Below are 14,947 nucleotides of genomic sequence, written 5' to 3'. Positions count from 1 at the left end.
GATAGTGAGCGGGAGGGAAACAAAACAAGAATTTTGTCTGGAAATGGAGAGTGGTGTGGCAAGCACACTCTGAGCAGAGGTAATAGCCGGGCAACCAACAGGTTAGTGGGCAGTCCTAGAGAGATGCCCATAAGAAACCAAAAGTAGTTAGTATAGCCTTATGGACAAAAGCAAGAAATCCCATTAATTTAAGCAAGTATAAAAAGAGATAGAGGTAACCATGAATAGGGATACACGGAGAGAAGGGCAAGAGGTAGACGGAGAAAGAAAACACACAGAGAGAAGAAACCTAATAAAAAGAGAATAAGAAAACCAAGTGGTAAGGAAGAACTAAAGATGTAAGGTAGAGAGGGTCATGACAAAAATAGAGGCATGCATCAATAGATTGACTTTTCTCTCCCCTTGACATTAAAAAAAATTAAATAAATTAATGTGAAAGCTTGAATTTGTGTGAAAACACAAGAGCATGTTTAGAGCCCCAATTAAAAATTACGGCTCGATTGATTTTACTCTTACTTATCTAAGTGCAGAAATAAGAGTAAATGTGCCCAATGAACCGATACTACTCTAGTGCATAAATATGAACAACAAACAATAAAAGTAAAGTACAAGAGTAAGGGAAGAGAGATTCAACCACAAGATAACACCAAGATGTGTTATCGAAGAGGAAACCGAAGAACTCGGTGAAAAACCTCTCCACCGCCCTCCAAGCGATAATCGATCCACTAGAGAATAAAGTTGGAGTACACGAATAATAAAAGACCCTCCAAGCTTAGTCTACCCCATGTACTTGAGCCCTCCAAGCTCCTGCTACCAACTAACTTAATGAAGCCTTATCTTCTCTAGCTCTCTAGATCATGCAATACGCCCGATTGCATCCGCCAAACTTCACCGGCTTCTTTTGGCAATCCCCAAAGCTTCCCAAACTCCAAAACACTCTTTACACTCTGAAAAGGTGTGAGTTGTGTTTGGGTACAAATCTCTTCTCAAGGTATGACAATAGGAAAGGGAAGGAGAAGAAGTTAGAATGATTTCTTACTAAGGATGGGTAGCTCTCTCTCTCTCTCTAAAAGATGGGTGTGTGTGTGTTGTAGAAAACCTATCTAGGATTTTTCTTTCTAAAAGCACTCCTTGCAATTTCTGTGGGTAATGAGGATATATATAGTATGAGTGAATGGTAAGAAAGTCATACTTAAAAATTCTCCAGGCAGACTTGTAACGTCCCAGCAAGTAAAAAAAAAAAAGTCAAAGATCAGATATTTTTTTGGGTTCCCACGTGCCAAACCCCACCTAACCCCACTACCCACCACACAATTAACTCCCTCTTATCTCTTCCTTGGCCGGCTCATTCTTTCTTTCTTTCTTTCTTTTCATTTTTTTTGTTTTCTCTCGTACGCTCCTCTCTACTCTCATCTTCTCCACCGGCACTTCCACACCACCACCACCATTTTCCACCATCGTTCTCCGGCAAGATCACCGAAAAATTGTTGTGAACCCATAAACACCTTCACATCTTTTTTTTTGAGGTAAAAATTTCTAATCTTTTTGGTGGGTTTTATATTGTTGCTTGAGGTTATTTTTATCTAAGCTTTAATAATGATATCCATGTGATTTATGAGCATTGGAAGTGATATTTATGTGTTTTTATGTATGGGTTTTGTATTGGTGGAATTATTTGTTGAGTAGGTATATAATTTGTGCTAATGATGACTACTTAAGGTTTATGTATGGTGGGAAATTTATGGGTTTAAGTTATAACATATGATGATTGGTAAATCTAATTTTCCATTGCCATTGGGTTTATTTGGAGTTAGTTGAAGTTTTAAATTTCTTGTCTTGGAGGATATTTTGATTTTGTTTTCATGGGTCTCTTAATGATGTAGTGTAAATTTTATGGAAGCTAGTCATGATGTTAGAGATGATATTGAATGAGTTAAATTTATAAATTGGAGTCTATGCCTTGTGAATTAATTTGTTGAGAAACTTTGGAAGAGGAATGTGTTATTGATGAGGTTAAATATTAGGCTTGCCTAATTAAGTGCTTATTTGGCAATTCCTAAATTGTAACTAGATACATTTTAAGCTTTATGCTTATTGTGTTAGGTTTGCTTGATGTTGTTGAGGTTCTAGCTAATCTCCTTTGGAGCTTGGAGAATTAGGCTTTTGTATTTGCGAGGTAAGTAGCTTTTTAATGGGATTTTGAAAAAAATAATCATGTTATATAAATGTTTTTTGGTTAGACACGCTTTTGGAAACTACCTATGGAAACTATATTTTCCTAAAAACTATTGTGTCATAACCTTAATATAAGATAATATATATATATATATATATATATGGAAATACATTATATTTGGTATTGCATTTGGGGAAATGCATGAATTATTGATATGGAAAAATGAGCATCTTTTATTTAATCTTTGATAAGGAAATCTTGGATGTTATGGTATATTAGAAAATTTAAAGATGCTTATCTTGTCTTAGTACTTGGGAAATTGATAGAAAATATGTTTGACAAGAGTGAAGTTGAAACCTTACAAACTTTGTAGAAGTGAGATTATTTAAGGGTTTTTGAAACTACCTGGATATGAACTATATGTTTCAAAGTAATGTAACCTGTGAGTTGTTTTAACACCATGCCATGTGTGATTTCCCGGTGATCACCCGATTTGGTTTCAGTAGTCTTTGTGACAACGGAATCAAATCTAGGTCAGTGCCCTTTCACTTTGGATGACGCGTTCTTCCCTGTTGTCCATGGGGGGAAGAGGTTCCTTGATTGTGTGTGGGTGAGGCTGCTGCCCATGGGGCCAAGAGACCACATGCAAGAAAGGTCCTATTTGACGCGCTCTCTCTATTGCCCATGGGGGGAGAGAAAAACCTTGAGGGTATGGGTGAGGCTGCTGTCCATGGGGCCAAGAGTTTGCATACCAAAGAGGACAATATCATGCCAGTTGTGAATGGGTGGATCCCCTGACCGGTCTATGTGAGAGTATGGTATATTTGTGATGAAATTACCGTATGTTAGATTTTATGGCTTTAGAAATTATATTGTAAGTACTCACAGATTATAATATATAGTTTCATGGTATTATTTTGAGAAACTTTGTGTTTCATTATTCAATCATTTTTGTCATTTCATATTATTATTATTGAAGATGAACTTGCATTTCCCCCACCCCCATTAATTATGCTACTTACTGGGTTTTAGCTCATCCCAATCTTTCACAGTCTTACAGATTAATTAGCTATATCATGGGAACGGAGCTTGCCTTATCAGTAGTGATTGGAGTTTTATGCTGAATTGGGAGACTTACATTACTAATGGTTGGTGATTCGATCTAGTTGTTTTTAAGGGTACTTGCAGTAGTTAATTTTATTAGAAGTTGGGCTCTTGAGGCTTGTTAGCCCAAGAGTTTTGTTGGGATTGCATATTTTAGATAGCTTTGGGACTTTCTATTTAAAGCACTAGAGTTTTGTAATATATTTATGTATTATGTGGAGGCACATGATTTTTAGTTATTGTTCGTAAATGTGTTATAGAGCTCTGACTTACTTTAAGAGTATATTCAACGAAATTATTATGATAATTCTTGATCTTGGTACTTGATATGATTTATGTGGATTGGATTGTCAAAAAGGAAAAAATCTACAAGTACCCTTGGGATGTATTTCTCATGCCTTGGACCCTTTTGGGTTCGGGGCATGACAATTATGGTATCAGAGCTTAGGTTATGATTCTGTAGACTTTGAAAATAGGAATTGATTTTGATCTAAGTCAGAGCATTAGGGGTTTGATGAATCCTTTATTCTTTTCATTTGTTTCAACTTCCACCTGCTTTTCTTCTATTCTTATCTTTTCTATGCTAACCTTCTATGTTGCCTTGTGATTTGCTTGCTTTGTTTCTTGGGTATGGACATAAGTACCTTTGTACACTATACCTCCTAAAAAGAAAGCACATAAAGTAAGACATGTAGATGAGGTTGCAGCTTCAGAGCATGGCCTTAGACGATGCCAAGAGCATGAGAGATTTGTCACTTGCGATGGTGGTGAGATTGATGTGGTGGTAGACAGGATCTATGCTAGGATTGCTAGATCGGTCCAAGGTGGTGAGTGTAGGTAGGAGGGTTGTTCTTTTGGAGAGTTCCATAAGCAAAACCCATCAACATTTAATGGGGAGCCTAATCCAATGGCAGCAGACTTGGCTGCTAAAGATGGAAAAGTTATTGAGAGCCCTGAACTACTTGATTTTGAAGTTATTGGTTTCAACCCCTGTTGGTGATACTTTTATGACTAATCTTGTGCTTAAGTATTGTATTCTTTGTATTGAGGGTAGAGAGTTATTGGCTGATTTGGTGTTCCTAGATATGCGTGATTTTGATGTCATTTTGGGCATGGATTGGTTGGCTTCTTACCATGCTGGTGTGCATTGTTTTGAGAAAAAGGATGAGTCTATGAGGTTGTGTATTGCTTTCCATGAGCTAAAGAAAGTTACCATTAAGAATAAATATCCTTTGCCTTGTATTGATGACCTATTTGATCAGTTGTAAGGAGCACAAGTCTTTTCTAAGATTGATCATTGTTCTAGTTACCACCAATTAAAGATTAAGGGTAAGGACATACCGAAAACGGCCTTTGGATTAGATATGGTCATTATGAATTTTTGGTGATGCTGTTCGGATTAACTAATGCCCCTGCTACTTTTATGGATTTTATGAATAAGGTATTTTATGTGTACTTGGATCACTTTGTCATTAAGTTCATTGATGATATTTTGATTTATTCTAAGAGTCAAGAGGAGCATGTAGAACACTTGAGAATTGTTTTGCAAATTCTAAGAGAAGGGAAGTTGTTTGCTAAACTGAAGAAGTGTGAATTTTTGTTGAATCAAGTAGTATTCCTAGGTCATGTGATATCTAAGGATGGAATTACAGTGGATCCTAATAAGATAGAAGCAGTGGTTAATTGGGATAGGCCTACAAATGTAAGTGAGGTTAGAAGTTTCTTGGGCCTTGTTGGTTACCATAAAAGATTTGTAGAGGGATTTTCCCGCATTGTAGCTCCTTTGACCCAATTAATTCGGAAGAACGTTAAATTCGAATGGAAGGAGGAATGTGAGAAAAGCTTCCAAGAGCTAAAGTGGAGATTGGTCACAACTCCAGTGTTAACTATCCCTTCAGGTACAGGGGGTTTTGTCATTTATAGTGATGCTTCTCATAAGGGACTTAGTTGTGTGTTGATGCAAAATGGGAAGGTTGTGGCTTATGCCTCTTGTCAGTTGAAAAATTATGAGAAAATTACCCCACTCATGACATGGAGTTGGCTGCAGTTGTTTTTACTTTGAAAATTTGGAGACATTATTTGTATGGGGAAAGATATGAGATTTTCATTGGATCATAAAAGTTTAGAGTATTTATTTAATCAGAATGAGCTAAATATGGGACAACAAAGATGACTCAATTGTTTAAGGACTATGATTGCTCTATTAACTATCACATTCGTAAGGCTATGTCATTATTGGTGCGCTTAGTAGAGAGTCTCCGGTTATTTTTCAGCTGCTTTGCATACAACTTAAAGGAAATTATTTGGGATCTTGAAAGGATGGAGATTGAGGTTGTTATGGGCCATTCTGAGGTCTACTTGGCTAGTTGGAATATTCAACCAACTTTGGTAGAAAGAATTATATTGTCACAGGCCAATGTCTCACATTTAAAGAAAATCATGGATGAGGTGCGTAGTGGAAAGAAACCTGAATTTTCTATTTCTGAGGATGATGCTTTGAGATTTGGGAGTAGACTTTGTGTGCCAAATGATCCGTTGATTAAAAAGGAGATTCTAGAGGAGGCTCACTATTCCCCATATACAATACATTCGGGTAGTACAAAAATGTACCATGATCTTTGTGAAAATTTTTGGTGGAATAATATGAAAAGGGAGATTGCTCACTTTGTAGGGCAATGTTTGACTTGTCAGCAGGTTAAGGTGTTGCATCGACCCTCAGGTTTGTTGCAACCATTTCCTATTCCCCAATGGAAGTGAGAGAAAATCATTATGAATTTTGTTTCAGGATTGCCAAGATCTCTTAAGGGTCATGATGCTTTTTGGGTGATTGTTGATAAAATGACAAAATTAGCTCATTTTCTCACTATTCGGATGAACTACTCCCTTGATCAGTTAGCTTAGCTCTATGTTGATGAGATAGTGAGACTTTATGGGGTACTTGCTTCTATTGTTTCAGATAGAGATCCAAGGTTTACTTCTTATTTTTGGGGTGGTGTGCAAAAGGCCTTGGGTACTAGAATTGATTTTAGCACAGCTTTCCACCCTCAGACAGATGGACAGTTTGAAAGGACTATTCAAACTTTAGAAAATATGTTGAGAGCATGTGTTTTGGATTTTAAAGGGAGTTAGGCTAGTCACTTACTTTTGGTGGAATTTGCTTACAATAATAGTTACCATTCAAGTATTAGAGCAGCACTTGAGGCTTTGTATGGGAGAAAGTGTAGATCCCCAATTGTTGGGATGATGTTGGAAAACAAAAAAAAAACAAAAAAAAAAAAATCTTGGGGGCAAAGATTATTCAGGGGACTTGTGAAAAGGTAAACCAGATTCATGATAGACTACGAAGCAACCCAAAGTAGACAGAAAAGCTATTATGACATTAAAAGGAAGACTTTGGAACTTGAAATTGGAGATAAAGTTTTACTACGGGTTGCACCAATGAAAGGAGTAATGAGATTTGGTAAGAAGGGTAAGTTAAGCCCTAGGTTTGTAGGGCCTTTTGAGATCTTGGAGAGAGTGGATGAAGTTGCATATAGAATTGCCCTACCACCAGCCCTATCAGGAATTCATAATATTTTCCATGAGTCTATGTTAAGGGAATACATTCCTGACCCTTCACATGTTTTGAGTTATGAGCCTCTTCAGATTAGAGATGATTTGTCATATGAAGAAGTTCCGATAGAGATTTTGGATGGTAAGGAGCAAGTATTATGCAATAGAACAGCATATTGGATAAAGATGCTTTGGAAGAATCATTTGGTGAAAGAGACATCTTAGGAGCATGAGGACATTATGTTGTCAAGATACCCAAAGCCTTTTTGGATCAAGGTACATAAAATTTTGAGGATGAAATTTTTATAAGAGGGGAAGAATGTAACGTCCCAGCAAGTCAGAAAAAAAAAAAAAAAAAAAAAAAAAAAAAAAAAAAAAAAAAAAAAAAAAAGTGTCAAAGATCAAATATTTTTTTGGGTTCCCACATGCCGAACCCCACCTAACCCCACTACCCACCACACAATTAACTCCCTCTTATCTCTTCCTTGGCCGGCTCATTCTTTCTTTCTTTCTTTCTTTTCATTTTTTTTGTTTTCTCTCGTACGCTCCTCTCTACTCTCATCTTCTCCACCGGCACTTCCACACCACCACCACCATTTTCCACCATCATTCTACGGCAAGATCACCGGAAAATTGTTGTGAACCCATAAACACCTTCACATCTTTTTTTTTGAGGTAAAAATTTCTAATCTTTTTGGTGGGTTTTATATTGTTGCTTGAGGTTATTTTTATCTAAGCTTTAATAATGATATCCATGTGATTTATGAGCATTGGAAGTGATATTTATGTGTTTTTATGTATGGGTTTTGTATTGGTGGAATTATTTGTTGAGTAGGTATATAATTTGTGCTAATGATGACTACTTAAGGTTTATGTATGGTGGGAAATTTATGGGTTTAAGTTATAACATATGATGATTGGTAAATCTAATTTTCCATTGCCATTGGGTTTATTTGGAGTTAGTTGAAGTTTTAAATTTCTTGTCTTGGAGGATATTTTGATTTTGTTTTCATGGGTCTCTTAATGATGTAGTGTAAATTTTATGGAAGCTAGTCATGATGTTAGAAATGATATTGAATGGGTTAAATTTATAAATTGGAGTCTATGCCTTGTGAATTAATTTGTTGAGAAACTTTGGAAGAGGAATGTGTTATTGATGAGGTTAAATATTAGGCTTGCCTAATTAAGTGCTTATTTGGCAATTCCTAAATTGTAACTAGATACATTTTAAGCTTAATGCTTATTGTGTTAGGTTTGCTTGATGTTGTTAAGGTTCTAGCTAATCTCCTTTGGAGCTTGGAGAATTAGGCTTTTGTATTTGCGAGGTAAGTAGCTTTTTAATGGGATTTTGAAAAAAATAATCATGTTATATAAATATTTTTTGGTTAGACACGCTTTTGGAAACTACCTATGGAAACTATATTTTCCTAAAAACTATTGTGTCATAACCTTAATATAATATAATATATATATATATATATATATGATTATATATGGAAATACATTATATTTGGTATTGCATTTGGGGAAATGCATGAATTATTGATATGGAAAAATGAGCATCTTTTATTTAATCTTTGATAAGGAAATCTTGGATGTTATAGTATATTAGAAAATTTAAAGATGCTTATCTTGTCTTAGTACTTGGGAAATTGATAGAAAATATGTTTGACAAGAGTGAAGTTGAAACCTTACAAACTTTGTAGAAGTGAGATTATTTAAGGGTTTTTGAAACTACCTGGATATGAACTATATGTTTCAAAGTAATGTAACCTGTGAGTTGTTTTAACACCATGTCATGTGTGATTTCCCGATGATCACCCGATTTGGTTTCAGTAGTCTTTGTGACAACGGAATCAAATCTAGGTCAGTGCCCTTTCACTTTGGATGACGCGTTCTTCCCTGCTGTCCATGGGGGGAAGAGGTTCCTTGATTGTGTGTGGGTGAGGCTGCTGCCCATGGGGCCAAGAGACCACATGCAAGAGAGGTCCTATTTGACGCGCTCTCTCTGCTGCCCATGGGAGGAGAGAAAAGCCTTGAGGATATGGGTGAGGCTGCTGTCCATGGGGCCAAGAGTCTGCATACCAAAGAAGACAATATCATGCCAGTTGTGAATGGGTGGATCCTCTGACCGGTCTATGTGGGAGTATGGTATATTTGTGATGAAATTACCGTATGTTAGATTTTATGGCTTTAGAAATTATATTGTAAGTGCTCACAGATTATAATATATAGTTTCATGGTATTATTTTGAGAAACTTTGTGTTTCATTATTCAATCATTTTTGTCATTTCATATTATTATTATTGAAGATGAACTTGCATTTCCCCCACCCCTATTAATTATGCTACTTACTGGGTTTTAGCTCATCCCAATCTTTCACAGTCTTACAGATTAATTAGCTATATCATGGGAACGGAGCTTGCCTTATCAGTAGTGATTGGAGTTTTATGCTGAATTGGGAGACTTACATTACTAATGGTTGGTGATTCAATCTAGTTGTTTTTAAGGGTGCTTGCAATAGTTAATTTTATTAGAAGTTGGGCTCTTGAGGCTTGTTAGCCCAAGAGTTTTGTTGGGATTGCATATTTTAGATAGCTTTGGGACTTTCTATTTAAAGCATCAGAGTTTTGTAATATATTTATGTATTATGTGGAGGCACATGATTTTTAGTTATTGTTCGTAAATGTGTTATAGAGCTCTGACTTACTTTAAGAGTATATTCAACGAAATTATTATGATAATTCTTGATCTTGGTACTTGATATGATTTATGTGGATTGGATTGTCAAAAAGGAAAAAATCTACAGGTACCCTTGGGATGTATTTCTCATGCCTTGGACCCTTTTGGGTTCGGGGCGTGACAAGACTGTTTCATGAGTACTTCGTGGAAAGGCCTTACCCGCGAGACATTCGTGAAATTGACAGTCTAGCACGACTCTTCAGCTTTTAGCATGTGCTTCTCACATGCCCTTTTTGCAGGAACCCTTCTCGCGAGCCAATCGCGAAACTACATTGATTCTTCATTTCATGCTTGATTCTTCACCAACTTAATGTTAAACCCAATACAATAAAATCCCACAAAATACAAGGAACAAAATAAAGCAAATATAACACTTTTTGTCATGAAATAAAGTCAACATAATATATAGTTGTAAATCACAACTTTACAAAATATTTTTTAATTCAAAAGTTGCGCATTTAGATGCTTCTCTTACAAGAAAACGTGCCGACTATAGAGTAGATGCAGCTGAGTGTCTGTTTTACAAAAAAACAAACTGCTTTTGGCTTTGAATTGTCAATGTTTGACGAAGCGCAAGGTCATAGTTACAAGTCACAGGCAAGTAGGCAACACTAAGGGTCCGTTTGAATTGAGTTTATTTTTGTTGAAACTGAAAACTAAAACTGAAAACACTGTAGCAAAATGATTTTTAAATGTGTGAATAGTGCCGTGTGACCCATTTTTAATAAAAAATTTGCTGAAAAGTGAAATTTGTGGGTCAGTGAACAGTGCACAGATGCACTGTTCACAGTTGACTTGGTCAACTAGTGCGGCTGAAAACTTGCGTTTCTCAGCAGCCTTGCGTTTCCTCCAGCTTCAGTGTGCACGTGGGTCCCAACTTCAGCAAAACGCAAACGCAGATTGAAAACATTGGATTAAGTTGAATCCAAACGCTCACTAACTATCTAGTATCTAGAAGATTGGTCTCAAAAAAAAAAAAAAAAAAAAAAAAAACTCATTAAAAAACACGTTTGAGTTTTGAGTTATGACATCTCGGTAATCTCATATTCAATTGAATTCTTTCAATCTTGATTAATTTAAGCCCTACCAAACGAACAACTCGTCCATCAATTGGTCATGTTTGGTTTAATTTGAATTTCTATGGCAGCCTTTTTCTATGCTGAGAATTGAGAAAATATAAGACATTTTAATTAAAACATCTTCAATTTGTTTGCTCTACCTGCAGCTCTACTTAGCACCGATTATAGTCACAATCCGATCTACTTTAGAAGGTACCGAAAATAAAAGTGTTGAAATAAAAATTTCTACTTTTTGCAAGTGAGTATTTGGACGCAAAATTGCTTTTCATTTAATGTAAAAAGAAAAAAAAAATCTAATTCACCATCTTAGAATATATATATATATATATATAAATGGGCAAAACTTAGATACAATACTTAAGTATTGTTTCTTAAGTTTCAATTTTAAGATTCTACTATGTAGATTTTTTTTCGTAAGATGGAAGTATATTTTTTAATTAAATAACCACATAGCTGAATCTTAAGAGGAAAACCTAAAGAACAGAACTTAAGGTATTGTCCTCTATATATATATATATATATATTTCACTCTAGTCTAATCTAAATGTATATATCTGTGTAAGTCTCCCTCTTGGAAACTTGAACCCTGTTCCTTACTCCTCACTTAGAGTGATCATCGCACCAAGGGTGCGAGGTAAAAATGGAGAATAAGTGCTTCACCTAGCATATTCTCACAGATTGACATTAAAAAATACTCCTAAAAAAAATGCAGATTGATATACATTTTGAATTTAAGACCCTACTCAATTCACAAAATCAAAATCCTAAAAATAGCAAGAATCACTAAAAACGTGACTAAGGTCACAATATTTTAAATTCTCAATCTCTCATTGGCCTCCCATTTAAATTTGGATTTCTACAATACTTGTAGGGCGTAATTGTGAGATTTAAAAGTTTGAGAGGTTAAAAAAAAGTGTAAGAGGTTGAAAGTTTAACAAGTTTTCTAATTCAAAAATTGAAATTGAAAATCAATTTTTTACTTTGAGTAGCACCATATCCGCATTCATTATTTCCTACTAATATAGTATAGTATTACTATAGCATATTTTTTAGATACTATGCACTGAAATTCAAATCTCAAACGAGTCACATCAGTAAAATTTGCCAGCAATTTGCTTGTATCAATCAGTTTTTAGTACAAGCGGAGATCGAACCCTAGATTTCTTATGCAACTATCAAAATTTTTACCAGTTGAACTAACTGAAATTAATATCATGAGATGTAGGAGTTAGTTAAAGTGTCACCATCTTCTTCTTTTTTTATCACATTTAATTTAGAGTTTTATCAAGGTGATAATTAGAATTTTCCTATCCAGTTGCCTCCTATGAGATGTCAAATTGTTCATAGATAGGCTAATATTTTATTCAATAATTTGGCAGTTTGTGCTGTATTGTATGTTTATTTTCTTCCCAAAAAGAAATGCTGCCTGGGCCTTCCTTTGTTTCCAGGCCAGGAGAGAGATGGAGTATTTATTATTTGCTGTTTTATATATTTTGATTTTTATCTTATTCGGAAAAGATGCCACTATCTCTGTGGTTTAGAAATATTCGCAGTCATCATTTGCGTCATTAATAAAATTTGAAAGATTTTAGTTATAAATGATATTAGAAATTTTGAACACTATTTTTATACTATCATTTTATCTCAAATGATTTTTACATGATAAAGTTTACAATAAATCTTATTGTGTACCAATTTTCTGTGTTAATCTATTTGAAAATTGTTGGACTTGGAGGATTTGGTGGGATGTATTATATTATAGGTCCCTAACTAGTAACTAGTCCACCCCATGTGTGCCACTAAAGAGTCAAATACTAAAATAATAAAATGACAAAATATCTTAAATCATGCACGTTCGGTCAAAGAGATGACCAAGAAAGATAGAAAAAGATTTTAGAACAACTAGGTTGATTTTCTAAATAAATTAACATAATGAATAATTTTTTTTGATGGACGTCATTTCACAATAAGATGGAATAAGTACAACTCTTAGTAAAGTTAAAGAAAACAGATTTCTATCCATCTCTTAATTAATTAATTAATTACAGTTACTTTAATTTACCAAATACCAGCAAGTACCCCACCAACTTGAAGGACCTACTTTATTTTTTAGCGGGTTTTCAAAGCTCTCTATTCAAATCAGTGGTGTAGCAGAGCTGAGTCATAAATTTAAATGCACTTTCTTATCTGGTGGGCCTCCGGGAATTTCCATAATTTCTCCTGTTTTAGACACTCAGATTTTTTTTTCAATTTGTTTTACATCAATTTGAAGGACCTACTTTATTTTTTTATAGGATGTCCAACGATACTTTAATTTTAAGCATATTTTAAGCAGGCTATGCATACGCCATACGTGGGCCACCTACAAAATTCCGTTGGCTGTTTTAGACACAAGGATTCTTTTCTTAGCCAAGTATGCCAGTTTTTTTTTTTAATCCCAATGTTTTGAATTCCGTTTTGGTTGTTGTGCTAGATTGGCTACTAAAATGAAATATTTTGATACCGATGTGTACTGGTGTATCGTAATAGTTATGAGATTACGCACTAAATATAAATATATATATATATATTGAATAATATAAAATTTTAATTAAAAAAGTAAGTACTAATTTGAATTAATGAATTTAATATAGACTTTTATTAAATTCCAAATAAAATTATAAGCTTTGTTTGAAAAAAAAAAACTCAACTCTGGTTTTTTTTTTTTTTTTTTGTAACTAAACCATATTGTAGAGATATTTGTAGAGATAATCATTATTAAAAATGTATTACTTATTAGTTTTTGTTGTTGTTATTATTATTATTACTACTACTATTATTAAGCGTTTTTAATGGCTATTATTCAATATAGAGTTTTAGAAAAAATCCTAATAAAGTGATTGGATTAATTATTAAGAAAAAGCAAGTTTGGCTATTCCGTAAATAAAGATACATGTTGGGGGCATTTGTAAACAACGAACCTTCCAAGAAATTTCCAAGTTCCACTGCCAAAGCATGGACTAGAAATCTAGATTAGATTTAAATGAGCAAGATATAAAATGATAAAGACGAATCAAGTTTAGGATTTTAAACTTCCTCAAAAAAAAAAAAAGTTTAGGATTTTAAAGACCACATGTGCAGCTTCTCAACCATCAATTAAAAATATGTTAATATGGGTCTTGTTTAGAAGGATTCAAATCCTCTAGATTTCTTAGGGCACTTTACTAAATAGATTTTCTTAAATCTTAACTATTCTTTAATGATTTAATAATCTAGATTTTGTCATGTCAGCATTTCACTAACAACAATCTTAATTATTTAGTTTGCAATAATATTTTATTATTTTAAGAATATTGTTAGTGGAATACTGACATGGTAGAATCTTGACCATTAAATCATTAAAGAGTGGTTAGGATTTAAGGAAATCTACTAGTAGAGTACCTTAGGAAATCTAGAGGATCTGAATCCTGTTTAGAAACCATGCGTCTCTAATGAGTAATGACACTGATAGTGGAGGTTGGAAAGGCCATCAAAACGGCAAAGTCAAATTTGAAACAAACTAAAAAAAATTAGGAAATTAAATCAATTTTTTTTTTTTTTTAATTCAAAAGTTGCGCATTCAGATACTCCTCTTACAAGAAAACGTGCCGACTAGAGTAGAAGCAGCTCAGTGTCTGTTTTACTAGATATTAACATATTAGATGTGATATAGATTTATAATTTTAACAAATTATATGAATTTCGACTAATAAACATATATATATATAAGTAAATATTTATATTTATCAGTAAGACTGTTTTACTAGATATTAACATATTAGAAGTGATATAGATTTATAATTTTAACTATAATTTTAACAAATTATATGAATTTTGACTAATAAACATATATATATATATAAGTAAATATTTATATTTATCAGCAAGAGCACTTTTGAAATAATATTTAATTATTAATCAGTACCAAAATATTTTATTTTTCCGACCAAATCAAAACCACTTCTAGTACAATATTAACTCCTTCGATTCTGACCCCAACCTATTAGCCAACCCATTCACGGAGTTAACAGGTGATCCAACAATGGATATAGACATATAGTTTAAGTCTAGTCTATTGACTATTCGATTGGACCAGATTCTGTTTGAACTCATATAGGTTCCACCTCCACCCTCAAACAAAACATCCAGTCGGTGATTTTCAAACAAATGATTTTGGGAGTTGGGACAAACTGACTGAGGGCCCCACCACTGCAAATCGGATTGTGCGTATTCCGTTTTCAGGAATCTTTCTTAAATTTAGGATTGTGACAAGTTT

The 14,947-nt window shown here is 34.0% G+C and overlaps 1 long non-coding RNA gene across 4 annotated transcripts; it reads left to right on the top strand.

Annotated features, from left to right (window-relative positions):
- The first annotated feature begins 1,238 nt into the window (after positions 1–1,238).
- On the top strand, positions 1,239–9,591 carry LOC126693738 (uncharacterized). Of its 4 annotated transcripts, none has more exons than XR_007645500.1 (3): positions 1,239–1,526; positions 2,104–2,176; positions 8,669–9,591. It is a non-coding gene; the product is annotated as an uncharacterized LOC126693738 (long non-coding RNA). The 4 variants fall into 4 exon arrangements; XR_007645501.1 differs by lacking the exons at positions 1,239–1,526; positions 2,104–2,176 and adding exons at positions 7,297–7,507; positions 8,085–8,157; XR_007645499.1 differs by lacking the exon at positions 1,239–1,526 and having other exon boundaries at positions 1,540–2,176; positions 8,672–9,591.
- The last annotated feature ends 5,356 nt before the right edge of the window (positions 9,592–14,947 follow it).

This window comes from Quercus robur, chromosome 7, assembly GCF_932294415.1.
Source record: "Quercus robur chromosome 7, dhQueRobu3.1, whole genome shotgun sequence".
Classification (NCBI taxonomy): Eukaryota; Viridiplantae; Streptophyta; class Magnoliopsida; order Fagales; family Fagaceae; genus Quercus; species Quercus robur.
Note: the sequence above shows the minus strand (reverse complement) of the source record. Positions and strands in the feature narration are given on the sequence as shown.